The sequence below is a fragment of the Sus scrofa genome, chromosome 1, assembly GCF_000003025.6.
Source record: "Sus scrofa isolate TJ Tabasco breed Duroc chromosome 1, Sscrofa11.1, whole genome shotgun sequence".
Lineage (NCBI taxonomy): Eukaryota > Metazoa > Chordata > Mammalia > Artiodactyla > Suidae > Sus > Sus scrofa.
Window position 1 is genome coordinate 206834589 of NC_010443.5, and position 20001 is coordinate 206854589.

A 20001-nucleotide genomic window follows, 5' to 3' on the forward strand; every position below is an offset into this window, starting at 1 on the left:
AGGGATGCCCTGGCTTTATACTCTATATAATAAATAGCATAAGCAAGTGCCAGTGAACTTTTCTCCTCCTAAATAGTATAATATTTGGGGGATTACTGGGCCTCTGAGTTATAATTTAATCATATTCTGCAGACTTTTGCTTCTAAAGAAAACTCTAGTGTATTTTAAGTCCAAGAATACTATTATACCTTTTTTTTTTTAAAAAGTCTTTTAAAAGACTTCAAGTACAGCAAAGTAAAACCAAATATTTCAAAGACATATTCAGATATAATGTTATATTATTTACAAGAAAAAACATGTTCCAATCACAGCCACAACTTAGTATAACTGTAGACAGTCTGAGAATTTCCAAATTATATTCAATCTGAAGAGTCTGGTTTGAGAATCTTTAAAAATAAACCCAGATATTTGGGCAATTCTGAATGCATATGAAATAATAATTGGTAAATGAAAAGTAAAAACCAACATTCACAATATCTGAGAAACAGCAGTAGGTGAGTTATTTGTAATTAAAAATAAGAAAATTCACACCTGTTTGCCTAACAAATTCCTATTTGCCTCAAAAAACCAGCTTAAAAACTACCTCTTTCAAGAAGCTTCTTTTGAGCTCAAAGGCAGTGTTAACTTCTATTCTGTTTCTCTGTGGGTCCTTCAGGCTTGCTTCTACTATTACATGTATTGCTTTAGCTAAATGCATTAGTTTCCATGTTTATTTTCACTATACTAGGGAGTTCCCTAGGCCAGATAGTGTGCCAAATCATCTCTGCATCTTCAGGGATGGCTTGAATGAATGACTGACTGAATGAGTGAGAGAAGAGAAAGGAAAGGAAAGGAGAGGAGAGAAGAAGAGATGGGAAGGGAGGGGAGGGAGGAAGGGAGGGAGACTGGAAAAGATGAAAAGCCACAAGTTGAATAGGCATATTGAACTTTGCAAAAAAAATACCTTATAGAAAAGAATGAAGATATTTTGGAAAACATAACCTTAACACACTAATGAATAAATTACTAGCCATACTTTGTTCAAGTGAAAAAATAAAGCAAAAGCATAGCTATAGGCATAAAAAGGCAGAATACACAAAAATGACCTCTACTACCCAAAAGCATGGTACAATCTCATGTTTGGGAACATCTCACATGTCCTAGCATTCCTTAACTTGAGGCATTTCAAGGTAAGCTGAGGGCTAATACTAATACAAAGTATTTCCCTGGGTTTCAAAAGTATATAAAAATCAGAAATTATAAAATCATATCTGCTTCTTCCTGCACCAAGTCTCTCTTCTCTTTGGTAAATCCATTTATCTTCTCCATTGAGGCAGTGGACCAGTAATCACAAGTCCTATTCTTTCCTGGTCCTCACTCTGCCAATTACTTAGCTTTATGTTGGTCGATGCCATGTCATCTCTCTGAGCTTCCATCTCTTCCCTCCATAAAATGGGAAGAAGAGGCATTTTCTTGCTTACCTCCAAAACTGTCGTAAGGGTCAGAGAGTTACAAATCTCATACAAAGCCATTCTCTTTACCCTTCAATTACACTGCATCTAATATAAAAAAAGGCCTAGGAAAACGGTGTATGAGTGAATTTCACTGTAGTAGTACCATTCTTCTATTTTTAAATTCTCCACTAAGATCTTAATGAGACAATTTGTGAAAGGTAGTTCTTATACAAATGTTCTTGTTGTATAAGGACCTAAAGTGTATAAAAAGCATGAAAAAATGCATAAATGCTTATTCAATATAAAGAAGAAAGTACCCTTCTATCAATAATAGGTTCTTGGATTATTATTTCAGTGTAAATCATAATAGAATTGGCCTCTAACAGTTAAAGATTAAAAAATTCAACATTTAAAAAGTTATTCTATTTCTGAAATTTGAAGAAACACATTTTATGAATTCTCACATACATAATATGCTAAGAGGAATAAATAATATAAATGATATTCCCTCAAACCACTTAAAAATAAATACATTTTTTGAAAAGTTACATCTGAATTTTCATATGATGGATGGGACAAAAGTCATAATAATTTTGTCTCCTTCCTTGACCTACTTTTAAGAACTAAATTCTAATATTCAGTGCAGTACTAAGAGAAACCACATATTACTTCTTTAAAGACTAAAAAAGAATAAAATGATAATCTTTTTGCTTAGGATTTAGTATCTTAAGCATTTAAAATCATTAAAGCAGTATTTCACTTCAGAGACAAAAGCAGTTTTGCTTAACACTGTACAGGATATTTTTTTCTGGGCAGCAAAGGTACAGTGATCAATACAGAGGGCATGATTCATGTACCAGTGTCTGTAAAATATACTATAAGCTTCTAAAATGAAACCCACCTTCAGAACTGAAAGGTAGGGAGCAGTGTCAGTGAAATGGCAAAGCTATTCAAAGAAGCTACAGCTCTTTTGAAGAATAAAGAATGTTAACTTCCAGTATTAAAAAGTGATTCAAACTATGTAATAAAGGATGCCAGTGCAAATCCAACTCTTTAATATAAAGAAAGGTGCTAACTTGGTAGAAGAAATGGAAATGACAGAATCAAGTGAGGGGGTGGGAAGAAGAGGGAGGGGGCATCTAATGACTTCTCTATCAAGTCCTGGAGTCTAACCCTTTACGACACACCTTGCTCCCCTATTAAAACATCACACCCCTTTATGTTGGGAAACAGTGACAGAGCAGCATGATACTGTGAACAGCATGCCCAGCACTTGAGAATTTCTCCTGCGTCATCTTCGGCCCATGAGATTTGGACCATACCACACAATAGAATATGCATTTTAGCAGGGTTTATCTATCTACTGTATAGCAACAGAACAAAAGATAGTTTCTGGGAAAAAAACAAAACAAAACAAAAAGAAAAACAGCCTTTTGTGTTACAAATAATCAATCATGTTTATAACCAGCATAAAAAGATGAGAAAATCCAAATATATAAAATTACACATTCTATTTTAAGGAAAAGCAGAATATAAAAAATTCTGAGATACAAATAGGTGACTGCCACTTGAGGACCAGAATAATACTTATATAATTTGTTATGTACATATTAGGTAGTTGAGACTGACTCCCAAATTGGACTTCAGGGAAAGTGGGAGCCTTGGGAAGCTGATGTCAGGAGTAAAAATTAGTGGAAAATGTCATAAGGCCTAGATGCCAACAAAATAGCAAATTTTCTATTTGTATTTTTGCGTAAGTAATTGGGAAGCAAAAACCTCTGACATTTTACTTTAAATTATATTCATTACTGTATATTATATAAAGTAAGCATACCATGTAAAATAGATATACGAAATATGTGAAATTTAATACATCCCCGTAAAATAAGGATAATGATCCCTACTTTATCAAGATTTTGTGGGGATTAAATGAGTATTAATACACAGAAAGACCTTATCTATCTGGCACACAGTAAACACTCAGGTAAATGTTAGCTATAATAATGACAATGACATCAAATTAGGAAAATTATTATTTTAACTCATAAAAGAAAGATTTAATATTTCTGAAGGGTATTATTGGACACATTATAAGTATTTTAAATATAAGATATTGAATATATTAAAATTTTTTCAAACAAAGAATTTTGGAGGCTAATGAATATTTACTTCTTCACAAGAAAACATCCCATTGATAATAAAACAGTTACGATCAAAGATATCTTTTTTTTTTTTGCTGTTGTTCTTTTTAGGACTGCACCTGAAGCATATGGAAATTCCCAGCCTAGGGGTTGAATCAGCTCCCAATCTACACCACAGCCGCAGCAACGCCAGATCCCAGGCACGTCTGTGACCTACACCACAGCTCACGGCAATGTCGGCTCCTTAACCCACTGAGCGAAGCCAAGGATCAAAACTTAGCAATGGGACCCTGCTGTATAGCGCTGGGAACTCTGTCTAGTCACTTATGATGGAACATGTAATGTGAGAAAAAAGAATGTATACATGTAAGTGTGACTGGGTCACCATGCTGTACAGTAGAAAACATATATAGGTGGCTTATATGGGAAAAGAACCTGATAAAGAAAGGACATATGTGTATGTATAACTGATTCACTTTGCGGTACACCCAAAACTAACACAACATTGTAAGTCAACTATACTACAAACATTAAAAAAAAAAATGCATCCTCACACTAGCCGGGTTCATTACTGCTGAGCCACAATGGGAACTCCAAGATGTCTTTCTTAAGGAAGCAAGTCTTACAATGATAACATTCTTGTAGTTTTTAGTAACCAGTTTTACTTTTTGGCACCTGTAGTTAAAGGAAAATTATTTTCTTCATTATCAAAAAATTACTACGTTCATTTCAATATTTTTTAAGTGTAGGGATATGACAGAGAATGAGGGTTAAAGGGGTCTGTTACTAGAAGTCTGCAAATAGCAACTATATTCCCCAGTCAAGAGCCAGTCTAAGATCTGGAATTGGACTCTTTAATTTGGATGCTTGGTTTCTGGCCCTGGCCCTAAATGCGTGATTCACCATGACATTCCAGTGCTAAGTTATGTAGGAAAGACTGAATCAGGATGATAGAATGTCATCTACCTCCCTGCTTTCCACATGGAATTGCATGTGTGTGTGCGTGTGTGTATGTGCGTGTGCAGGTATCAAAGCTGGTTAAGAATGCTACCAGCTGACAAGAATTCTGAGGAATCTTATAAGGAATAGAAAGTAAAAGGGCCAGAAACAAAATTTTAGAGAAAACACTTCTACAAAGGCAAAACCAACCACAAGTGGGCTTGAAGCTAAGTGTAAACAGCTCTGAGAAGTGGAAGAGGGGCTTAACTTTGCTTTATCAGTAGCCCTCAAACCTTTCGCTCTCAAAAAAAAAAAAATTACTAATGATTTTTAGTGAAGGAAATATGATTGAATATGCTTTACAATTTTAAAAGTCTTGTATAACATTTTGTGACACAGGAATCCCCCGCTTTTCAAAAGTTTGCTTTAAGCTAAATCACTTTTATAAGAGACCTACATTAGTACCTGTTTTCGCTAACCAAAAGCAATCCAAAAAGGATTGTTGTTTGTTTTCACCAAAAAAGGCCAAAAAGGAAAAGCAGCATTCAGCGTCTGTTTTGCAGTGAGCCCTTTTGGAGGCAGTGCTCACCCAGAGAAGGGAGAGCAGGCTCCACCAAGGTCCTTCCCCTGGGATCTCCTCCCGGCATCTCAGCATCAAGTCAACACAGCTTTGAACTGTGTCTGTGAGCATCTGTGCTTTGTCTCGATTTATTTTGTGCATCCATTAGCAATATAGGGCTTAGGGTAATTGCTGCTCCTTCGTTTAATGCCATTTCAGCTTATGAAAGGTTTTACAGGAATGCTCTGCTTTTGGATAGAGGGGAAATCCATAAAGCAATGTGGAAGTCCAACACTGAGTCCTCACCCTCACCAATCTCACACACTTGGTAAATAGGTAAGAGGCAATGGCAGAAGTACACCATTGGTTGTATTTACTAAGTCATGAAATGCATGTTTCAATCTGATCTAGCAAGTAAACGAAGTTTTAATTGGAATTTCAGCTAGAAAATTTCTTTTTTTTTTTTTCTTTTTGCCTTTTCTAGGGCCGCTCCCATGATATGGAGGTTCCCAGGCTAGGGGTCTAATTAGAGCTGTAGCCGCAGGCCTGCACCAGAGCCACAGCAATGCGGGATCTGAGCCGCGTCTTTGACCTACACCACAGCTCACGGCAAAGCCGGATCCTTAACCCACTGAACAAGGCCAGGGATTGAACCCGCAACCTCGTGGTTCCCAGTCGGATTCGTTAACCACTAAGCCACGATGGGAACTCCATCAGCTAGAAAATTTCTAACATCCCTGAATCAATCATCTGATTTTTAAACAAATACATGTCCCGTTTTTACATTTTACCAAATGCATTTATATTAAATACATTTTATATTTCTAACAAAAATTCAAACAGATTTCTTTGGTTAAAAATATGAATTTTTACAGATTTGGATCATTTTTAGAAAAAAGTGCAAAATTCTGGAAGTATTTCCAAACAACTGTTCTCATACTGCTCTGTGAAACTCCTTCAATGAAGCAGTTAGGGTTTTTTTTTTTTAAACTTGTGACAGAACGTGTTTTGTCCTGGGTAAAAAAATATTTTCTAGATAGGATGCTTTTGATAGCTACTTACCATCAATGAAAAGGTCTACAGATTTGGAATCCTTCTCTTTTGTTACAGAAAACTGCACAACTCACACTTAAGTTCAAGACTACTTTGAGGTACTTCACAAGAAAAATAGCAAACTTTATATAGAAGATTTTAAAGACTACCTCATCTCATTGTAAACTGCTGCAATGATTACACTGCATAAAATAATTTAATTCATAAATTACTTAACCATACAGGGTATGTAACGGTTTCAAATACAAAGAAAAGTAAATGAGTGAGGAGACCATACTCAGCCCCGCTGCAGTGTAAATTCCTTCCACCTTTCCCAACACACCTTACAGGAAACACTAACCTCTAAACATGGACCAATTGAAGGCACCAGTGCCAATACATGGAAAGAAAAAAAATTGTATCTCCTACTTTACAAAAAAAAGGAACATCTACTGTCTTACATACCCATGAGGGTGTATTCAGTCTCCAAAGTGAATTAAAGTAGAAAAAAAATTGGAGACTTCCATATATGGACTTTATTTTATATATATTATATTTAGTTATTTTAATAGAATTTATGTTTAGAAAATTTTAGGTTCACAGAAAAATTGAGTGGAAAATACAGAAAGTTCCCATATACCCCCTACTCCTACATACCCCAAACCTTGACTATCAATATCTCACACCAGAGTGGTACATCTGTTACGATCGATGACCTGCATTGACATATCATCACCGAAAACCCATAGCTTACACTGGGGTTGACTCTTGGTGTTGTCCATTCTATGAGTTTGGATAAATATGCAAGACATATACCCACCATTGTACTGTCATACAGAAGAGTTTCCTTGCCCTAAAATCCTGTTTTCTGCCTCTTCATTTCTCCCTCTTCTCCAACTCCTGGCAATCACAGATCTTTCTACTGTCTCCACAGTTTTTATATTATTTTTTTTATCTTTCTTTGAAAAAACTCTTTTAAAATCCTATCTGTAAAATGTTTCTGTTTTTCTTTGTTTCATGTTATAGAGCTTATTTAATAACACAAGCATATAATCTATAAAGGTATAAATATACACATGTACATACACTGGGAATCCTGGCTCAAAATTTAAAGTAAGCAATCAGCAGTATGGAGAGCACTCCTCTGCATCATGGGGTGACTGACTGAGCTGGATGCCCCACTCCTCTGGGTGCTAAGGAGAATGGCAGCAGCTGTGTTTGTACCTATAAACCAAAACACCAAGTAGCCTAAAGTCAGAAAGGCACAAGAAAGGCCTTAGTAGGAAGCCTCCAAATCCAGAAGACAATCTACCAACCCAGTGGGCCTGGCAGGAAGAACGTCCCACTTCTTTCCCTAACATGCAGACACAAGCTCCAGTAATCAGAATCCTCATTTACATAAGCACAAAGGCAGCACAACCCTCAAGGATTACCAAAGACTTAATGGCTTACAACAACACACATTTAGTATCTCGTAGTTTCTAGGGGTCTAGCATGGGTTAGCTGGGTTCTCCGTTCAAGGTCTCACCAGGCTGAAATAAAGTGTCAGCTGAAGCTGTGATCTCATCAAAGAGTCAGGGCCCGCTTCCAAGCATATTCAAGCTGTTGGCAGAATTTAGTTCCTTCCAGTTGCAGAACGGAGGTCTCCATTTTCTTGCTGGCTGTCAGCCAGAGTAACTGGCAGTTCTGAAAGAGGCCCCATAGGTCCTTGCCAAATAGACCCCTCCTTTCTCAGCATGGCTGCTTGCTTTCTTCCAGGCCAAGAGAAGAGCACATTTCTGACACATCACCTTCTTTTATGGGGCTCATCTGATTAGGTCAGGCCCACCTAGCATAATAATCTCATATTTACTTGTCCCACTCTCAAGGAGAGTGGGTTATACAATTCAGGTACATCAGGGAGAAGATATTAGGAAGTCATCTTTTAATTCTGATTACCACAACCTAAACTACAGACTTGATACAAAAATGAACTCAAAATTGGTCACAGATTTCAATGAAAAACATCAAACTATAAAAGTTTTGGAAGAAAATGTAGGAGAAAATCTTCAGCATCCAGGGCTTGATGAAGAGTTCTTACACATGATGCCAAAAGCACATTTCATAAAAGTAAAAAATCAGTAAATTTATATTCATCAAAATTTAAAACTTGCCCCGTGAAAGATCTTGTTACAAAGATTAAAAGACAAGCTACAGACAAGGAAAATATTTGCAAACCACCTATCTAATAAAGAACTAGTTTCTAGAAATATTTTTTAAAACTCTCAAAACTCAATAGTCAAAAAACAAATAATCCAATTAGAAGAGGAGCAAAAGACACTAAAATACATTTCACCAAAGAGAATATATAAATTTCAAATAAGCATATTAAAAAGATTTTCAAAACCACTAGCTATTAAAGAACAACAACAAAAAAAAAGTGAGATATCACAACATATCTACCTATTGGAATAGCTAAAAGAAAAAAATCAGCTAACAAGGAAACAGGAAATGATCTTTTACACATTCTGGTGAGAAAGACGAATGGTACAGACATTCTGGAAAACAGTTTGGCAGTTTCTTTAAAAACTAGGCAGATATTTACATTTGGCTAGCAATCACATTTCTGAACATTTATCTCAGATAAATGAAAGTTTATGTCCACAAAAAAATCTGTACATGATTGTTCATAGCTTTACACATAATAGCCAAAAATCAGAAACAACAAAAACGTCCTTCAATGGATGAATAGCTAAACAAATTATAGAACACCCATACCATGAATACTAATCAGCAACATAAAGGATCAAATTACTGACAGACACAACAACTTGGATGGATCTCAAGGGTATCATGCAGAGTGAAAAAAGTCAGTCTAAAAAGGTCACATTCTGTAGGACTACATTTATATAACACTCTTGAAATAACAAAATTAAAGAGGCAAAACATTTAGTGGTTACCAGGGGTTAGAGCTGATTTCAGAGGAGGGATTGATATGTCTATAAAGTGATTAGCTGGCGGAGATCTCTGTGATGATGTAATAGTACTGTATCTTGATCATGGTGGTGACTACACAAATATACATGTGATAAAATGTCATGGAACTATATATACACAATGTAGCAATGTCAGTTTTCTGGTTTTGCTATTGTCCTAAAGTTATGTAAAATGTAATGCTGTCCTCAAGCAATGTAAGATTAGCGAAGGGTTCACGAGCACTTCTCTGTTCTTTTTATAAAACTTCTTGTGAATCTGTAATTATTTCAAAATAAAAAGGAAAGAAAAGTGCATATTTGGTATGCTAACATTTAACTAAAAAATATACAAATTTATACACATTATATATTTTAGAAACATATAAGAGGAAAATAAAACTTTAAAAAGTTTAAATGGTAGCTATTTATCTGGCAAAGGCCTGCACTAGACTAACTAGTCTTCTGCCCATAACTCCTAGAGACTCCCTTACACAGATAGTTGGATAAAACAACCTAACATTTCCCTTATCACACTCAATCTGAGAGGACATCAGACAACTGTCTGTATTTGCTCACCAACTGGCACAACTATGCCAGAGGAGCCATAGAGTATAGCCTGTAGCCTCAAAGGAGCAGTGCAATCTGAGGGCTACATGCACTCAGCCCAGCTCTCCACTCAGGGTAAATCCCACTTCTACCTCAAGAGCCCAAAGAGGGAGGAGAACCCACACTCTAGCACCAGAATCATCAAACGTGTAGGAATGTATGGAAGTCAATAAAGCCTAGGCTTGACCAAATCTTTGCCCAAGATGCTTTCATTTCCTCTAGATCCCATTCCCCAAGGCTTACCAGGACTCCAGTTCTAGCAATTACTATGTGCCACATACCACATGATTAGCTTAGCATATTTTTCCAATTCTGGCAATAACTCTGTAAGACTCATATTATCACTATTTTACAGAATAAGAAAGTAAGGCTCAGCATTGCTAAATATATTATTCAAGGTCCCTTAGCTAGTAAAAAATGGAACTAGGTTTTGAATCAATGTCTGTCCAATTCTGAAGCCCATGCTCATTCCATGTGATACAAGTTTTCCAGTTTGCTTTGCACTGGTTTTTTGTTTGTTTGTTTGTTTTTGCTTTTGTTTTTGTTTTTGTTTTTTTGGTCTTAGCTGTCTATCATAGAAAGTTTCTCAATTAAATCAACAGAATTAATCTGGGCTTTCCAAGTTTCACAAAACTGTGCAGACCATCTATCACAACACTCATCTCAATGAAATGCCAATCTAATACATGTTCTCTCCTCTACTGACCATAAAAGGTACAAAAGCACAGCTCTCTTGAATTTTATTATGAAATCATGATTTTCCAAGATCTCAAACTCATTAATAATTATTACATTACACTGACTCTGAGCTACCAATTTTTGCCTAGGTAATGGAAATAGATACTTATTTCTAGTAAAAGAACTCCAGATGGTATTTTCTTAGGGACTTCATTCTTTCTGTAGAATGAGCTCAACAAACATTTTTAACAAATTAATGAATCTCTATTCTGTCTAAATATGTCACAATTTCTACACTTCCCCCAAAAGCATCTTTTGATTCCAGAAATATTTAACATGAAAGAAGTTTGCAGAATCACTTTAATGAGAAAAAATAATAATATTACAAATTACAGCAAATCTATTAGCCACACAATAGGAGATTATTTGGAAAAAAATTTGGAAAAAAACTTCTAATGTGTGTAATTTACTTATGTATGTAAAATGACAATGTGCTGTGCATCTCTCAGCAGCCTGACTTAAGAATCTGGTATCATCAGTAAAGGACTTTGCAAGCAAAATACCAAGACAGTGATATCCCTAAACCTCCCCCACAGGATTAGCTTGTCTGACTCAAATTCTCATCCTGAATGAGATCCATGCATACTAGACATATGTATAGAAGGAATGGGATTCCAAGAAATTAAATTTCACTTCCATTTTTCCTACCAAGATTGGGGATGGCTTTTATCTTGTCATAGCTGAAAAATTTCCTGGCAGAAAAATGACCTTTCCTTTATGCAGAAACTAGAATTTTAGTGAACCTGGCTTCCTCCCACTTCTTTTTTTTAATGATTTTTATTTTTTCCATTGTAGTTGGTTTACAGTGTTCTGTCAATTTTCTACTGCACAGCAAAGCAATCCCACTCCTGGGCATATATACTTCTGTCTCATGCAAAATGTTTTCCCATTCCTAGGAAGCCCACTTTTGATCCTAAATATCCTAGAGGCTTGTGTACACGTACTGGAATTACTGTGTTTCCTTTAGAGACTGGTCTGGAACACTGATATCCATTAGGATTGTGTACTCCTATTTATTTAGTACAGGGAATGGTGAAAATCATGTGTAACTAGATACTGAATTCAATGTGCACAAAGATACTGAGACGCTTTTTAGTGGTGATGGTAACAATGATAAGGATAAATGCGTTACATTATTAGAATAAAAAGTTTTGTTGCAAATGCACAACTTCCTGAAATCAAGCACAACAGAAGACAAAACAGCATAAATTGACTTTATATGATGCTGCCTACAGTTCAGGTATGTTTTTGTTGGTGTTATTTTATGGAAGAAAGAGAATCAGTTCATTTTTCCCTTTTTGCCATTTGAAATGGCCCTGGACTTGACTTATCCTATCAGTCAAAATTTTCACTGGCATCACTTTGAAGGATGTAAATATAGTAGCTTTTCAGGTATGAGAAGGAGCCTCATAGGAAACCATATTCAGCAGAGGTGCAGAATACTTCTGCAGTATATATTTTTTAAATGATGTTTTCTTTGTATCGTGCTTAGACTCTCAACTTTTTTCTGGCCTCCACTCAACCATGGCATATACAACTTAAATGTGCCAAAAACAAGACCAATTCTTTTTCAAACATGTTATTTCCAACCAGAATTGAATCAGGGTCAATTTGAGGCTAAAAGCATCCTCTAGATTGATGGTGATTACTATTCTTATTATGCCAAAGGTTAACACAAAGAAAGACCAAAGGGATAAGAAATGACAAGCTTGTTTCCTGCAAGAACATGAAAAAGGGATTATCAAAATAACCAGAGACTGAAAAAAGTTCCTCTCAGCAACTATGCAAATGGACATATAATAATACATATGTCCATAATGTAGTAATAATAATAATATGGACTATACTAATAGTAGTAGTAGTAGTAATAATAACAAATTACCTGCATTAGGGACTTAAAAATTTCAGTAAATATACCAAATGCTCATCATACAAGTAAAGAATTGGCACTGGGTTTATTAATGTGTTGCAAAATGGCTTGACAAAGTGAGAGTAATTTAGTTAATGAGTAACAGAATTAATTGTGGGTCATAGGAAACCATGAAGAAACTTAACATCATTGCTTTAGCTCTCCATCAGGAAATATATTTATTATTATTGTTGTTATTATAGTTCTCATTTCTGGAGAACTTACTATGTCTTGACACCATTGTGAGTTTCACAATGGTGATTTATTAGCCTGTTTTAGATTCTATTGATGTACAGATAAGACTTAGTATGAGTGTAAAAACAAATACTCTGATTTAATTGTGATGGTGTGAGCTCAAATTCAGGCAGTCTTCGTCCAAATGTCAAAACCATAATGTCTGGCACTGATATGTGGAAATATCTGTATAAAATTTGGTAGCCAAGAGCATGTTCTTTAGAGATCATGGTTACTTTGACTATTCTCTAATTTTTAACAAGTAACAGATACACCTTTGCAGGGTGATCTAGACTCCTCATGCAAAAGAAGGGCATTTTCTTGCTATATTAAATAAAGTACATAAAAATCTGAGCATGATCTGTTTTCTGTGGCAACCTGCATAATCCCTGATCTTTATACTGTCCATGCAAAACAGGAATTACTTAGCACAATTTTACATATAAAACTACTAATGTTCAGAGTCCATAAATAACTTTCTTAAGGACACACTGATGGCAAGCAGCACAACTGGAAATCAGGGGTCCATCTGATTCCAGACTCCATGCTCTTTTCTTCTATATGCACACAGTTCTGCCTCTTAAGCCCACAAAAGGAAAAACTCCAGTGTATTAGTTAACGAATTCAACAGATATTACTGAGCACCAATTATGCTTCAAGTGCTGAATACATAGTGGTAAAGCCCAGCCCTCAGGGGGCCTTACATTCTCTCAAGAGGCAGATAACCAACAAATATATTAGATCATGTGTTATGAAGGAAAATAAAGCAGGGTCAGGGTTGTTAAGTGTGGAGGGAGAAAGGAGGCTAGTTTACTTAGTGATGAGAGAAGGCCTCCATAAGATGACATTTAAGTGAGGACATAAATGACATGATGGACGGAGCCTCAGGAAGATCTTGTATAAGGCACAGCAAGTAAGGGGACCTCCAGGCACCAGGCCTCAGAAATGTTCAAGTTCCAGCAAAAAGGCTAGGACTGCTATAAACTCATTGCTATGCACTCAGTGAGTGAGATGGAGGGTGTTAGGAAATGGAAGTTGTGGAGAGGCCAGGTCCAGACTATGAGGAGCCCAAGGCCAAGACAAGAAGGTTGGAGCTGATTTTTCAGGTGATGGGAAGCCATTTAGCTGCACATGAAGAGAGGAAGCTAGTTCTGATTCCCATTTGTTCAGTTGGGAAAATAATACATTTTAAAATTTCATATGGAAACTGAGGGGATAAAACCCTAATAGATTATTTCTTCAAAAAATACAGGCCTCTTCCTGTTTAGAAAAACAGGTCTAAGGAGGATGTAAAACACGGTTAGTGACACAATCAGGCCCCTTCCCAATCTTCACACTTCTCAAGGGCTCTTAGGATGCATGTTCGTCCTTGACTGTTCCTTTATTAGTGCTTGCTTTGTTCTTCTTGCATTAGGAACTAACATTTTAGGTAATTTAAACTCCTCCTCTTTGAATGCACATGCATCCTCTGTCATCTCAGTCATCTGTAAAGCACAGGGCTGGATACAGAGCAGGAATCCCACACTTATTTGCTAAGCTTGATTGAATTAGCAACATATAATATGTCATGGTTCCTATTTTAGAGTTAGTGAGAACTTCAATTTCAGTAATAATGTAGACTATATTGAGAATGCCTGTTCATCCTCTTCAAATTTATCCTCCTCAAATGATATGTGGCACTCAACAAAGGGTACTTTATATTCCAAAAATCTCTTTCTGATTTATACTTTTTGGAGACCAAGTGATAACTAGTGCTCTTCATTTGTCTATTGCATAATCAACCTAAAAGATCCAACGGCTTTAATCAAAGTTGATAGTGTAACAAAAGCACATTCTAATTTTGATCGTTTATGGGTTCGGTATGCAAATTCTCTTAAAGGAGTAGTGTAAATACAAAGAGAAAAGTTATAGAAATAAATTACTTACAGAATTGAGAGCTAGTTGTTTACTACCAAAGAAAAACTGTCTAATACATTATCTCAAAGCCAACAATTTTGGAAAGTGCACTTGATCTAAGCTGCTGATAGAGAGTAAATACCCTCACACACACACACACACACACAATGTTGAACACTTATCTTTCCTCTTTTCACACACAACTGAGCTTTATTCATGAATCTCAGCAAAGGACATCTATAATTAGTGTCTTTACATCAATCTGTACTAAAATGTGCTAAAAAAAAAAAAAGCCAGTTAGTTGGAATTATAAGAATTTGATGCCCTTGTTTGTGGGTTTAATTAAATCAATACGAACAATTTTCAAGATACCTAAAGAAAAGCAAATCAGGAAAGAGACAGAGGGAAAATATTTTGTCTTTATTAACAGCTAACTCTTATTATCATGATCCCATTCTGATTCTGATATATATATCAAATTGGCTTGGGAATCTAAAAGCTACAGTCAGGGTTATCATCTACTTTAATAACTCCTAATATTTCTATTCCATAACAAAATTCATTGAAGTATATTAAACTCTATCACTCTGAAAAAATATTGTTACCATATTGTTTAAAGACAAATTGGTTCTATGAATCAATGAATTTCAACTAAATCAATGAATTTACTTTTTGTACTTTATGAAGGAACAAATAATAAGACTGCCATGAAATCCAGCAGAGACCATAATTTATTCAAAGTATCACAGAGCTTCAGTAGTTGAAAAGCACCTTAACAATCAATGTTTATTTGCAGATGAGACAATCCCATAGATGTCACTGCTACAGAGCTACCTAGTGGCTAAGGTTCCAACTCCAGATATTTCCCATCTGTGTTTCCTGACAGGAATAATTTACAGGAGAGGGGATTTTTAACTGCATAACCTTCAAGGCCCACTCATAATCCTCCCAGCAAGAAAGGATTTCATTCTCCTCTAAATGGCACACTATAGTACTTTACCTATGCCTCTCCTACAACAATCATTTTTTCTATTTCATTTGAATCTTAAATTTCCTATTTCCTCTAGAAAGATTTTTGAGTCACCGCTGTGTCCCAGAGCACAGCACAATGCCTTGAACTTGGCAGGTACTCAGTATATCAGTGAAGGAAACTAGACATACCCAAATCTACATGATCAAGAGAGATGACCATCTTATTTTATTTTTGTTATTGTTGTTATAACTGCCACTTTTAAAAATTTTTACTGAAACATAATTGATTTACAATGTTGTGTTAGCTTTAGGTGTACAGAAAAGTGATTCAGCTACATACATATTCTTTTCATATTCTTTTCCAGTATAGCTTATTATAAGATACTGAATATACTTCCTTGTGCTATATAGTAGGTCCTGTTGATTAGCTATTTTATATATAGTAGTGAGTATATTTTAATCACAAACTCCTAATCTATCTACCCCCCTTTACTGGTTTGTATTGGTCTCTGAATACTCTGAAAAATATATAAAGAACTTACGCAACTCAACAGCGTAAAAACAATCTAATTAAAAATGGACAGACAGAATTCCTTTCGTGGCTCAGTGGTTAACGAATCCGACTAGGAACCATGAGGTTGCAGGTTCGATCCCTGGCCTTGTTCAGTGGGTTAAGGATCTGGAGTTGCCGTGAACTGTGGTGTAGGTTGCAGATGCGGCTTGGATCTGGCATTGCTGTGGCTCTGGAGTAGGCTGGCGGCTACAGCTCCGATTAGACCCCTAGCCTGGGAACCTCCATATGCCATGGGTGCAGCCCTGGAAAAAGACCCCCCCCAAAAAAATGGACAAAGGATCTTAAGATATTTTTCCAAAAAATATACAAATGCCCAATAGGCACATGAAAAGGTACTGAACATCACTAATCATCAGAGAAGTGTAAATCAGAGCCACAGTGAGATATCACCTCACATCTGTTAGAACAGTCATAAACTAATCAAAAAGACAAACAACAGCAAATGACGGTAAGGATGTGGAGAAAGGAAAACCTTGTGCACTGTGGTATTGGCACAACCACTATCAAAAACAGCAGAAAAATCCCCCCAAAATGAAAAGTAATCCAGCAATTCCACTTCCGGGACCATATCTGAAAGATATGAAAACATTGTCAAAGAGGTACCTGTACCTCCATGTTCATAGCACCATTATGTACAATATCCAAGACATGAAAACAATCTAAGTGTTGATCAAGAGAAGAATGGATAAAGAAGTCCATAGATATAGATATATATAGATATAATCAGCCATTGAAAAAAAGTAACTCCTGCCATTTGTGACAATACGACAACATGGGTGGATCTTGAGGGAAATAAGTCAGAGAGAAACACAAATACTGTATGATCTCATTTACATGAAAATTTTTTAAAAACTCATAAAAAGAGAGGTCAGTTTATGGTTACCAGAGGTGGGAGAGAAGGGGATGAAGAAAGAGGAACTGCAGGAAGGTGGGAAAGTCAAAAGATACTAGCTTCCAATTATAAGCTACATAAGTACTAGGGATGTAATGCACAACACGATGCTTGTCTGTGGTATTTTTGAAAGTTGTAAGAGTGTAAATCTAAAGAGTTCTCATCACAAGGAGATAAACGTTTTTTCTTTTTCTTTTATACAAGATCAATGTTAAATAAACCTATTTTGGTAATCATTTCACAACACCGTATTTAAGTCAAATTATGTTGTACACCTTAACTTATATAGTGCTATATGTCAAGTATACCTCAATAAAACTGGAAGAAATAAAGAAGTAAAACTATAACCAATCCAATAAATAAATAAGTACTCTCAAATGATATTTCCATTTTCCCTCTAGAATAAGTAGAACACTTTGCTGCAAAGGCCATCCTGGTTCCTAAGCCTCCTGTGGACAACCAGGAGTCAAGGACATGACCAACCAGGCCCCTGGGCCCCCGTGGCCTTGCTGTCCTTACCTAGGGCATGTCTGGACACCAGGACTGCCAGCTTCCCCAGACCCTTTAATGGTCTACATTACCTTATCCGGTAGGGACAAATTAGAAGGATATGAAAGAAAAGATAAGCAGTTTATGTGACCAGGAATTTCATCCATTTTGCTTTCAGAAAATAAAATGGAGTGGCCCTGAAAGAATGTCTCAGGGGATTTCTACTCACGTGGAATGGAAATGTCCCCTCAGTTTGCAAACAGGCATTAGGCTTGCACAAAATAAAGCTTATTAGAGCCATGTTTGATTAACATATAACACAACCATTGAGGTCTCTGCATTTTCAGGGGGCACAAACTACATACAATTCCTTTATGACTCAAAACACAAAACAAGAGATATCAGATATTAAATTCAATTTTCACTCAAGAATACCATCCCACGGGCTGAATGTGCCTCACTATAACAAAAACAAAAGTCTTTCAATGAAGCGATAATATGTTATTTGTGAGGGAAATGTTTTATAAGGCTGATATAGTTCCCACAATCCCTATTTGAAACCTAGGAACCAGATGTGTTTTGGAGTTCCGAATTTTTTGGATTTTGGAAACATGGGCATATACCACACACTGAGTGACACTCTTATTGGGATGTGAGGCAAAACACTCTAATTAAATACATTCCACAGAAAAACATTGGAATAATCACACTGAGGGACATAAGCTGAGCCTCACATTAGTTCTCAGGTTTGCCACAAAATTAGTTCATGTCAGATTTTGCCTCCAAGTCGCCAGTTTTCAGAGTGTTTTGTTGCTACCTACCAATCAGTGCTAACAAGAAATCATTTAACCTTTTAATCTGCCATAATCAAAAACTTGGTAATAACATGAGACACTCAAAAACATTCAAAGAATCCCTTTTCACTTGATGAGAAATCGTAACATTCTTCAACTTCCACACACCGTCCCAATACTATAATCTAAGTTATCTGCTGGGGGCTTTGTGTCAGTCCCTGTGCTGAGTGTCTCATAAAGACTCTTTTTTTCTATTTTGTCCTATGACATAATAAATGTACAAGGTTAAGTGGCATGTTTTAATTTAATCATGATTTCCTTCTCAATTTTAGGAAGATTAAAAACAAGTGGTCTCTTCTTTTAGACTTTAAATTTTGTGGGTAATCATTCCATCAAAGATCTAAGCTTTGAGGGCTTTTTTAAGCCTTATTTGCAAATACGGAACATGTGCCTTCTATAAACGTGTCATAGATAGCACACAGACTTGTGATGTGTCGCTTTGCTAAATCCCGTTACCAGAACAGAACTCGGTGCTTTCTTCACTTTAGTGCTGTTTTCTGTGTTGCCCTTTTAATCCTAATGAAGTAATACCAGGTCTGGTTCATTTTCATTAATATGCATCATAAAATAGACTCCGGACAAAATACTGTTCTGCAACATGGAAGCAATATCATATACTCCACAGAGAAAACCTACTTGCTTAGTGTGAGTGAAAGAGCCCTCACTCAGAACAGGTATTAAGATATTAATATTTCATGTTTCCTCTGTGAGTTACTTCGTAAGTTAATCTTCCCCACCAAAGATGCACCCTCTTTTTACAGCACTATGAGACTTTTGGCCATTGAAAGAAAGAAAAAATAAAGCTACTACTACTTTACTAGAAGGCTCTGAAACTGAAAAGCATTTAAAGCTTCAAAATTACCCTACATTTCTTTGGTTACTTAATGTCCAGCACTTATACCACCTCAAATAAAATATTTTTTAAATGTGTGATTTTGACAACTCCAAGTTGAAGTGGGAAGAGAAAGATTTACTATAATTTGAAAAGATACACGGTCATTTTTAGTTTTCTTTTTTAATTCAATTCTGCCTCTCTCTGTCCCTGTCTCTCTCTGTACACACCTACACAACCACACACACCCCCCCACACACCCCCACACACACACACTTCTGAGACTAACAATAATCCATTTAAGAAAATTTAAGGCAACTGTGAAATTATTACAAGAAATTACCTTTGTACCTAGTTTTAGACTGAATGATTTACTGCATTTCCCTTAATCCTTAAGTTGCATATTCATTGCTGTATTTTCCTCTAACTGCTGTCACTTAAATTGTCATGTAGAATAGGGCAAATCAGGGTCAGTTTATATAAGCGGCATCAATCTGAAGAACTTCATCAGTCTTTATTTCAAGGCATTATGCAAAGAAAACTGACATTAAGAGAGCCTTAACTGACAGCAAATGAAATCAATCAGCAAATCACTAAGCCATAATAAACTCACTCAATTTGTAGATAACCCTTCCTTTCCCAGGTCTTCACCTAGGCAGTCCATCAAATACTGTTTTTTGTCCAACTAGCTAAAATTAATAGCAATTCTGTTGTAGCACTTGAAAGTTCAAGTGCTCACAGGCTTCAGTCTCTTAATAATAAGCATTAAAAGGTATTATCAAAGAGGGTTACATTTACAGGCTTCAAAATGAAAAGAGAGAGAGAAAGGGTCAATTTAGGATTTAGTTTTTGCCTCAACAGTAATGACAGAAAAATTATGTTCATATCATTCAGCAGCTTTTCTGCTTTGAGCTACCTAGAACTGAAAACTGTAACCAAAAAAAAAA

The 20001-nt window shown here is 36.0% G+C and overlaps 1 protein-coding gene across 1 annotated transcript in view; it reads right to left on the bottom strand.

Annotated features, from left to right (window-relative positions):
* Positions 1-20001, bottom strand: part of CCDC171 (coiled-coil domain containing 171) — a 354732-nt gene that overhangs the window by 46266 nt on the left and 288465 nt on the right. The window lies entirely within an intron of this gene.